General features: G+C 41.1%; 1 long non-coding RNA gene across 1 annotated transcript in view; it reads right to left on the bottom strand.

Moving 5' to 3' along the window:
- Positions 1-226: 226 nt before the first annotated feature.
- LOC134359367 (uncharacterized) overlaps positions 227-10,942 on the bottom strand; it is a 36,612-nt gene continuing 25,896 nt past the window's right edge. Inside the window, exon 3 of the long non-coding RNA XR_010021094.1 lies at positions 227-353. This is a non-coding gene — a long non-coding RNA (uncharacterized LOC134359367). The remainder of the gene's footprint in view (positions 354-10,942) is intronic.

The raw sequence follows: 10,942 nt of genomic DNA, 5'->3' as shown, positions 1-10,942 counted from the left end.
ATATTTTAATTATTTATGTGTTTTAAGTTGCTTTTATTTTTATAACTGAAATATTTTAAAATACATATGATAACTGTTAATGTTCTTAATATTGGAGATGTTTATAAACTTGCAAAACTTGACAAGCTTTGAGGGAGTCCCTACGTTGAAATTTCCTTTTGAAGTGTTGTTAGGATGTTTTGTGAGAGCAGAGTGCTCAGCTTGCAACCAGTGACTTAGCCACTCACCTCCCTGAGGTAGAGAGACAACTTGTCTAATCTAGGTAAGTATGGGTAGGAGGTGGGCTGATGGTTACTCTCCTGAACCCAAGCACCAGACTGAATCCAGCTCGATTTGACCATTATTCCCAAGCCCTGTCAATTCAAGAATCATCTGATTAGATTGACAAATTCTATATATTGCAACAGTATATAAGAAAGTTAAGAAAGATAATGCAGGAAGTTACAGACTTGGTTAGTTTAATACATTCTGTCAGCAAAATTCAGCAGTCATACATTTTGGATAGACAAAATAAATTCCTTGCTAATTTTTCGTTGATCAGATAGAGCGCCATGGACTTGTGAAAGGTAAGTCATGGCTGAATAGACTTTTTGAAGCGATGACTATGGAGCCGTTACAAAGTGCAGTATGTGCTACCGATGAGAATAAGGCTATTATGAAAACACCAAAATTATACTTCTACCATCTTGGCAACAAAGGATGTGAGATGGGAGAGGTGGAATGAAAGCCTAATATAGTTATGATGAACATTGATAATACCCTTTGTACACAGGGAGTGGATATTATTTAGTTTTATTTCCAGTAGCTATCTAATAAAGTGCCTCACAAGATATTGTTTGCATGAGTTGCAGCTTGGGGAATTAGACCACAAGACCATAAGACATAGGAGTAGAAGTAGGTTGTTCGACCCATTGAGTCTGCTCCGCCATTCAATCATCGGCTGATCCAATTCTTCTAGTCATCCCCACTTCGCTGGCTTCTCCCCATATCCGTTGATCAAGAACCTATCTATTTTTGCCTTAAATCATCCAATGACTTTGTCTCTACAACTGTGGCAACAAATTCCACAGATTTACCACACTTTGACTAAAGTAATTTCTCTGCACCTGTTCTAAATGGACATCCTTCAATCTCGAAGTCATGCCCTCTTATCCTAGACTCCCCTATCATGGAAAATAACTTTTCCATATCTAATCTGTTCAGGCTATTTAGCATTCGGAATGTCTCTGAGATCCCCCCCTAATTCTCCTGAACTCCAGGGATAACTGCCCAAGAGCTGCCAGACATTCCTCATACGGTAACCCTTTTATTCCTGGAATCATTCTCATGAATCTTCTCTGAACCCTCTCCAATGTCAGTATATCCTTTCTAAAATAAGGAGCCCAAAACTGCACACAATACTCCCAATTGTAGTCTCGCGAGTGCCTTATAGAGCCTCAACATCACTTCCCTGATCTTATATTCTATACCTCTAGAAATGAATGCCAACATAGCATTCGCCTTCTTCATAACCAACTCATCCTGGAGGTTTATCTTTAGGGTATCCTGCACAAGGACTCCCAAGTCCCTTTGCATCCCTCCATTTTGATGTATCTAAATAATAGTCTGCCCGTTTATTTCTTCCACCAAAGTGCATGACTATACACTTTCCAACATTGTATTTCATTTGCCACTTCTCTGCCCATTCCCCTAAACTATCTAAGTCTCTCTGCAGGCTCTGTTTCCTCAACATTACATGCTCCTCCGCCTATCTTTGTATCATTGGCAAACTTAGCCACAAATCCATTAATCCCATAGTTCAAATTATTAACATACAACATAAAAAGCAGCTGGTCCAACACCGACCCCTGTGGAATTCCACTGGTAACTGGCAGCTAGCCAGAATAAGATCCCTTTATTTCCACTCTGTTTTCTGCCAGTCAGCCAATGCTCCACCCAAGCTAGTAACTTCCCTGTAATTCCATGGGCTATTATCCTTTTAAGCAGCCTCATGTGCAGCACCTTGTCAAAGGCCTTCTGAAAATCCAAGTACACCACATCTACTGCATCTCCTTTGTCTACCCTGCTTGTAATTTCATCAAAAAATTGCAGTAGGTTAGTCAGACAGGTTTCTTCTTTCAGGAAATCATACTGGCTTTGGCCTATCTTGTCATGTGCTTGCAGGTACTCCATAATCTTATCCCTAACATCGATTCCAGCAGCTTCCCAACCACTGATGACAGACTAACAGGTCTATAGTTTCCTTTCTGCTGCCTCCGACCCTTCTTTTAACATTTGCAATTTTCCAGTCATCCGGTACAATGCCAGAAGCTATCAAATCTTGAAAGATCATTGTTAATGCTTCTGCAATCTCTCCAGCTTCTTCCTTCAGAACCTGAGGGTGCATTCCATCAGGTCCAGGAGATTTATTCACCCTCAGACCATTAAGCTTCCTGAGCACCTTCTCCGTCAATAATTTTCACTGCACGCTTCCCTGCATGCTCTCTTTTGCTTTTACTTTGGTTCTGACTTCACTTGTCAGCTACGGTAATGTCCTTCTTCCATTTGAAAATTTCTTCTATTTGGAATGTGTCTGTCTTGCACTTCTCTCATTTTTTTTTACAGAAACTCTAGCCATTGCTGCTCTGCTGCCTTCCTGCTAGAGTCCCTTTCTAATCAATTTTGGCCAGTTCCCCTTTCATGCCATTGTAATTTCCTTTATTCCACTGAAATACTGACACATTGGATTTTCGTTTCTCCATCTCAAATTTCAAAGTGAACTTGAACATATTGTGATCACTGTTCTCTAAGGGTTCCTTAACCTTAAGCTCTCTTATCATCTCCGGATCATTGCACAACACCCAATCCAGCACAGCCGATCCCCTAGTGGGCTCAACAACAAGCTGTTCTAAAAAGCTAACCCTTAGGCATTCTGCAAATTCTCTCTTGAGGTCCAGTACTGGCCTGGTTTTCCCAATCCAGTTTCATGTTAAAATCCCCAATGATTATCATGACATTGCCTTTCTGACACACCCCTTTTATCTCTTGCTGTACTTTGTAATCCACATCCCGGCTGCTGTTTGGAGGCCTGTATGCAACTGCCATTAGGGTCATTTTACCCTTGCTATTTCTTAACCCAACCCACAGAGACTCTACACCTTCCAACCCTATGTCATCCTTTTCTAATGATTTAATATTATTTCTGATTACAGGGTCACACCAGAACCTCTGCCTACTAGCCTATCTTTCTGATACACCATATATCATTGGATATTCAGCTTCCAATGGGAACCATCCTTTAGCCGAGATTTGGAGATGGCCACAATGTCATACTTGCCAATCTGTAGCTGAATTTCAAGATCGTCCATTTTATTTCTTATGCAGCATGCATTCAAATATGACACTTACAATCCAGTAATTGTTGCTTTCTGGTTTAACTGCACCATGCTTCTATTGCCTTGTAACTCATCTCACTGGCTGTGATTATGCCTCATTTCCTGCCTATCCTTTCTATCATCTGTTGCACGCTATCTCTGATTTATTTGTTTTCCCCTTCCTCAGCCCTATAACTCCGGTTTGGCAATACCTTCAAATATATTATAGTTCCTAACTGGTTGAAATAGTGAAATTGGTTTCACTTCTGGACATTTTTGGCTTCTCCAAGCCTGAATGCTTGAAAATGCAGTGAGCAAAACAGTTCTGAATTATCTTACTGCTTATTTCTTGCCAACTGCCAGTGACAAAAATCACTGCTTTTTGAACACAAACACACACAATTGACGCTATTTAAAAACTGTTTGCTCCAGGAATGGTGTACCGTTTAACGTGCATGCGACTGACACTAGTTAGGAACTATATGGCAGCAGTCACCTGTCCCAATTAAACACCATAGTGTCCCAAATAAACAAATGAATCCCAGCCATTATCTCAATTAGTTTTTGTTCTTTTAGAGTTGGCCCAAATAACTGGCTTTGCGATTAACCAACAGTGCAATTAACTGGAATCAACTGTAATTAGTTTTTAAAATGTCATGGTCAGATGGAGAAAATGATCAAAAACCCTAAACAATGATGGTCTTGTTAGTTTGAGAATTCAAGTTTAAAGGAAGTGAGACAATGCTACAGCTATACCTGATCATGGTTAAAGGACTTCTGGAATGCTTGCATTGCACAGTAAAAAGATCTTCTCACTTTTGAGAACACAAAGGTTAGATATACCAAAATGATAACTTGCCTGAAGAGAAAATTTTTTATGGCCAATATGAGGGGGCACTATCAGGAGGAAGTTAAGAATTACTTCCGCTTGCAGAAGATAGCATAAATTTAGCACTCTTGTCCATGAACAATGATTGATGCTCAGTCTAGTAAGTTTAAATCTGATTTTGATAGATCATTAATGGCTTTGTGCAGGGGAGGTCATGTCTAATGAATTTGACTGGTGGACGAGGGAGACGGGAACGCAGAGCCTTGGTGGACGAGGGAGACGGGAACATGGAACCACGGCACCCCTCCTTGGAAACAGGAAGTAGGGCCGGGACTCATACACAGAACACTGAGGATCAGATCTCCACTCAAGGTAGCAGCAACTAGCCAATGTCCTAGCCCAAGTCTGTGTTCTTGTCCCAGCTCCTAGTCTGCATCCAGTCACATCCCTAACTCTAGTCTCTAGTCCTGTCCTGTTCCTAGTACTTCAGTGTCTGTGTCTTGCATTTGGGTCTGCTCCCAGCGCCCCCCATATGACACAATCATCTTTGCTATGTCCTCAAATAACTCACTCAAATTCATTAGACATGACCTCCCCTGCACAAAGCCATTAATGTTCTATCAAAATCAGATTTAAACTTACTAGACCTAGCATCAATCATTGTTCATAGACAAGATTCCTCCTCCTTCCCCTTCCCTTTTTAACTAGTGGCTGACTAGGAAAATAATGCCTGTCCTTCAATTCATTTTTCCAATCCTCCTGCCACTTCTTCTCTATACCTTTTTTCATCTTACTTCTCAATTCTGCTCTGTCCAGGGGAACTCTAATTTCTACTTGCCCGCTCTGTAAGGAAGACTTTGCAATGCCATCCACAATTTCATTTCCCTCCACCCCAGCATGCCCAGATATCCATGAAAATCTAACTGCACAACCTATCTTCCCTACATTAACCAACACCAAGAGAATATCAATAACTATGTCAGGACGAGCTTTTGATTTATTCCCTTTTATAGCCTCTAAGGCAGCAGCAAAATCCGAACAGATGATAACCCTGCATGGTCGAGCATCTTCTATCCACCAGAAGGCCCAGAGGAATGCTAATAATTCTGTTGCAAAGACAGAAACACCATCTGAAACCTGGTGACCGATCTTAACTCCAAGTTGAGACACATACATCCCAAATCCTGCCCTACTGCTCTCTGGGTTCACTGAGCCATCAGTAAAAATCTTCAGATAAGATCCCCATTTATTATTTAAATATTCTTTTGTGATCAACGCTGATGAAATTGCACTGCTTCCTTGAAGCTGAAAAAGGAGCAATAGGTCTACTTCTGGTTCCGGCATGAGCCAAAAAGAGAAGCGTGGCCAGCAAATTTGGTCAACTATGTCTTCTTCAGTCAGTTTCAATTTCACAGCCCAGTTATTAACCAAATCTAAAAATAGATATCTTTTAATTTTACTTTGGCGCTCCAACTTCCCCTGCAAAAGACACTTTAGTGGTCACCTGTGATTGAATGCATTTAGTTTTGCCCAATACTGCAGGCCCAACTGTATTCGTCTTAAATGTAGAGGCACTTCTCCCATCTCCACACATAATGCCAGGACTGATGTTGTTCTAAAAGCTCCGCAACAGAGTCCAAGTGCTTTGGACTGCACAGTGTCTAGTTTTCCAAGCAATGCCGTAGGAGTGAAACCATAAGCAATACAACCATAATTAATAACTGGTCTAATCATAGCTAGATATATTAAGTACATAGTTTCCCACCCTACTCCCCAGTCACATCCAGCAATACTTTCCCACACTTTCCAATTGATTTATCTATATGAAGCCTCCAAGTAGGTTTTTCATCAAACCAGACACCTAAAAACTTAAATACCTTGACTTTTTCTAGTGGATAATCATATAGACACAATTCACAATCAGAAATCTTTCTTCTAAAGCCAAAAATCATATACTTGGACTTGGAAGCAGAAATCCTGAAACCCCATTTATTAGCCCAGTTTTCAACTGATCTTAAAGCCTTTTGTACCTGCCTTAATATATACTCAATGTTTCTTCCTCTTTTCCAGATTGCACTATTGTCTGCAAACAATGATTTGCCAAATCCTGTCCCTACCTGATCAAAGATATCATTTATCAAGACATTAAAAAGAACTGGACTAATGACACTTCCTTGAGGGGTACCATTACCTATTTAACTGACTTGGAGCTTGTTCCACCTATTCTTACTTGAATTGTCCTTTCCTTAAGGAAATCTTTGATCCAATTAAATATTCTACCTCTAATTCCTACATCATAGAGTTTAATTAATAAGCCATCTTTCCATAGTGAGTCATATGCTCTTTCAATATCTAGAATTACACTTACCATTACTTCTCTATTTTGAAACGCTTTTTTAATATCATGATCTAAAAAGGCAACAGATTCCATTGTTGATCTTCCAGTTCTAAACCATTTTGATAGGCAGCAAAATGTCCCCTATTTTCCAAAAAAAATAAGGAAGTCTGTTGGTGACCATTCGTTCCATAATTTTGCAAAGCACTGACGTTCTAGCGAGGGCAAGAGTAGTCGGATCAGGCAGATGAATGCTTGGTTGAGAGACTGGTGTAGGGGGCAGGGCTTCAGATTCTTGGATAATTGGGATCTCTTCTGGGGGAAGTATGACCTGTTCAAAAAGGACAGGTTACACCTGAACCCGAAGGGGACCAATATCCTGGCGGGAAAGTTTAATAGAGCTGTTAGGGAGAGTTTAAACTAATTTGGCAGGGGGATGGGAACTGGAATGATAGAACGGAGGAAGGGGAAAACAGAAATAGATCTAAGATAGTGAGCAGTAAAGATGTCAGGAAAGACAGGCAGGTGATGGGGCAAATGTGTAGCCATTGGGATGAGTTGTAGTGCAATAAAGTTGCAGTGAAATCAAAGCAAAAAGTATCAAATACTGGTCTTAAGGTGTTGTACTTAAATGCACGCAGCATAAGAAATAAGGTGGATGATCTTGTTGTACAGCTACAGATTGGCAGATATGATATTGTGGCCATCACTCAGAGCTGGCTAAAGGATGCATGTCTCTAGGAGCTGAACGTCCAAGGATACACGGTGTATCGGAAGGATAGGAAGGTAGGCAGAGGGGGAGGCGTGGCTTTATTGGTAAGAAATGATATTAAATCATTAGAAAGAGGTGATATAGGGTCGGAAGGTGCAGAATCTTTATGGGTTGAGCTAAGGAATAGCAGGGGTAAAAGGACCCTGATGGCAGTTACTTATAGGCCTCCAAACAGCTGCAGTGATGTGGACTACAAATTACAACTGGAAATAGAAAAGGCTTGTCAGAAGGGCAGTGTTATGATAATTGTGGGGGATTTTAACATGCGAGTAGATTGGAAAAATCAGGTCGGCACTGGATCTCAAGAGAGAGAATTTGTAGAATGTTTGCCAGATGGATTTTTAGAACAGCTTGTTGTTGAGCCCACTAGGGGATCGGCTGTACTGGATTGGGTATTGTGTAATGAACCGGAGGTGATTGAAGAGATTGAGGTGAAGGAACCCTTAAGAGGCAGTGATCATAACATGATTGAGTTCACTGTGAAATTACAAAAAGAGAAGCCGAAATCTGATGTGTCGGTGTTTCAGTGGAGTAAAGGAAACTACAGTGGCATGAGAGAGGAACTGGCTAAAGTTGACTGGAAAGAGACACTGGCGGGAAAGATGGCAAAGCAGCAGTGGCTGGAGTTTATGCGAGAAATGAGGAATGTGCAAGACAGGTATATTCCAAAAAAGAAGAAATTTTTGAGTGGAAAAAGGATGTAACCATGGTTGACAAGAGAAGTCAAAGCCAAAGTTAAAGCTAAGGAGAGGGCATACAAGGAAGCAAAAATTAGTGGGAAGACAGAGGATTGGGAAGTCTTTAAAACCTTACAAAAGGAAACCAAGAAGGTCATTAAGAGAGAAAAGATTAACTATGAAAGGAAACTAGCAAATAATATCAAAGAGGATACTAAAAGCTTTTTCAATTATATAAAGAGTAAAAGACAGGTGAGAGTAGATATAGGACCGATAGAAAATGATACTGGAGAAATTGTAATGGGAGATGAGGAGATGGCAGAGGAACTGAACAAGTATTTTGCATCAGTCTTCACTGAGGAAGACAGCAGGATACCGGACACTCAAGGGTGGCAGGGAAGAGAAGTGTGCGCAGTCACAATTATGACAGAGAAAGTACTCAGGAAGCTGAATAGGCTAAAGGTCAATAAATCTCCTGGACCAGATGGAATGCACCCTCGTGTTCTGAAGGAAGTAGCTGTGGAGATTGCGGAGGCATTAGCGATGATCTTTCAAAAGTCGATAGATTCTGGCGTGGTTCCGGAAGACTGGAAGATTGCAAATGTCACTCAGCTATTTAAGAAGGAGGCAAGGAAGCAAAAAGGAAATTATAGACCTGTTAGCTTGACGTCGGTGGTTGGGAAGTTGTTGGAGTCGATTGTCAAGGATGAGGTTACAGAGTACCTGGAGGCATATGACAAGATAGGCAGAACTCAGCATGGATTCCTTAAGGGAAAATCCTGCCTGACAAACCTATTACAATTTTTTGAGGAAATTACCAGTAGGCTAGACAAGGGAGATGCAGTGGATGTTGTATATTTGGATTTTCAGAAGGCCTTTGACAAGGTGCCACACATGAGGCTGCTTAACAAGATAAGAGCCCATGGAATTACAGGAAAGTTACATACATGGATAGAGCATTGGCTGATTGGCAGGAAACAGAGAGTGGGAATAAAGGGATCTTATTCTGGTTGGCTGCCGGTTACCAGTGGTGTTCCGCAGGGATCAGTGTTGGGGCCGCTTCTTTTTACATTGTACATCAACGATTTGGATTATGGAATAGATGGCTTTGTGGCTAAGTTTGCTGACGATATGAAGATAGGTGGAGGGGCCGGTAGTGCTGAGGAAATCGAGAGTCTGCAGAGAGACTTGGATAGATTGGAAGAATGGGCAGAGAAGTGGCAAATGAAGTACAATGTTGGAAAGTGTATGGTTATGCACTTTGGCAGAAAAAATAAACGGGCAGACTATTATTTAAATGGGGAAAGAATTCAAAGTTCTGAGATGCAACGGGACTTGGGAGTCCTCATACAGGATAACCTCCATGTTGGATACAGGATAACCTCCATGTTGAGTCAGTAGTGAAGAAGGCGAATGCAATGTTGGCATTCATTTCTGGAGGAATAGAGTATAGGAGCAGGGATGTGATGTTGAGGCTCTATAAGGCGCTGGTGAGACCTCACTTGGAGTACTGTGGGCAGTTTTGGTCTCCTTATTTAAGAAAGGATGTGCTGACATTGGAGAGGGTACAGAGAAGATTCACTAGGATGATTCCGGGAATGAGAGGGTTAACGTATGAGGAACGTTTGTCCACTCTTGGACTGTATTCCTTGGAATTTAGAAGAATGAGGGGAGACCCCATAGAAACATTTCGAATGTTAAAAGGCATGGACAGAGTGGATGTGGCAAAGTTATTTCCCATGATGGAGGAGACTAGTACGAGAGGGCATGACTTCAGGATTGAAGGGCGCCCTTTCAGAACAGAAATGCGAAGAAATTTTTTTAGTCAGAGGGTGGTGAATCTATGGAATTTGTTGCCACGGGCAGCAGTGGAGGCTAAGTCATTGGGTGTATTTAAGGCAGAGATTGATAGGTATCTGAGTAGCCAGGGCATCAAAGGTTATGGTGAGAAGGCGGGGCAGTGGGACTAAATAGGATAAAATGGATCAGCTCATGATAAAATGGCGGAGCAAACTCGATGGGCCGAATGGCCTACTTCTGCTCCTTTGTCTTATGGTCTTTGTCTTATGGTCTTATGGTCTTAAAGCTATAAAGCCATTACGAACTAGGACTACACGCATCCTTACCTGGCTTTAAAACTGGAACTACGCCACATGCTTCCATTCTACTGGTAATTTTCCTTCTTTCCACACTGAATTAAACAATGCTAGTATTTCTATTAATACAGAGTCATCTAAATGCTTAAGCAATTCATAACACAGTCCATCCCTACCAGGAGAAGTGTTGGAACCTGATTGGACAGCTTCCTGCAATTCCTGAAGGGAGAAAAACAAATTTATGGAGCTATCATCATCCAAACTCCTGTCCAATTTCTAACTTCCCTTTAGCATAATTTCTTTTCTCAAATCACCTAACTCTCCAGAACTGTGTAACGCTTGGAACACCTCTACAAACATATCAGCCGGGATAGATGGTTTCCTATATATTCCTGACATTCTGTGAATGATCGTCCATAGCTGCTTTATAGGTGTCTCAGGGCTTAGGGCTCCACAAAATCTTCTCCAGCTATCCCTCTTTGCATTTTTAATTACTCTCCTTGCTACTACTCTCTCTTTTTTATACTTCATAACATTATCTAACACTGGGAACTTCCTTAATTTCCTGTAAGCTCTATTTCTGTTTCTTACTGCTATATCACAACTTTTATTCCATCACGAAACTAATGCTCGAGCCTTAGGAACATTCCATAGCTGAATAGTCAACTGAGCAACTTTATGAATTATAGAACAGCGGGATTCATTCCAATCGTCTATGGAGCCCTCGCTATTAATCTCTTCTATTATATCCACAGCTTTCTCCTGGTACTCATCCCAATGGGCCAAAGAAAAATTACACCTAGCAGACCTCTCCTCAACTTCTACGACCAAATTTCTACCAAATCTACATAATATAGGGTAGTGATCACTTCCTAGTGTG

Source organism: Mobula hypostoma, chromosome 20 (assembly GCF_963921235.1).
Source record: "Mobula hypostoma chromosome 20, sMobHyp1.1, whole genome shotgun sequence".
NCBI classification, from domain to species: domain Eukaryota; kingdom Metazoa; phylum Chordata; class Chondrichthyes; order Myliobatiformes; family Myliobatidae; genus Mobula; species Mobula hypostoma.
Note: the sequence above shows the minus strand (reverse complement) of the source record. Positions and strands in the feature narration are given on the sequence as shown.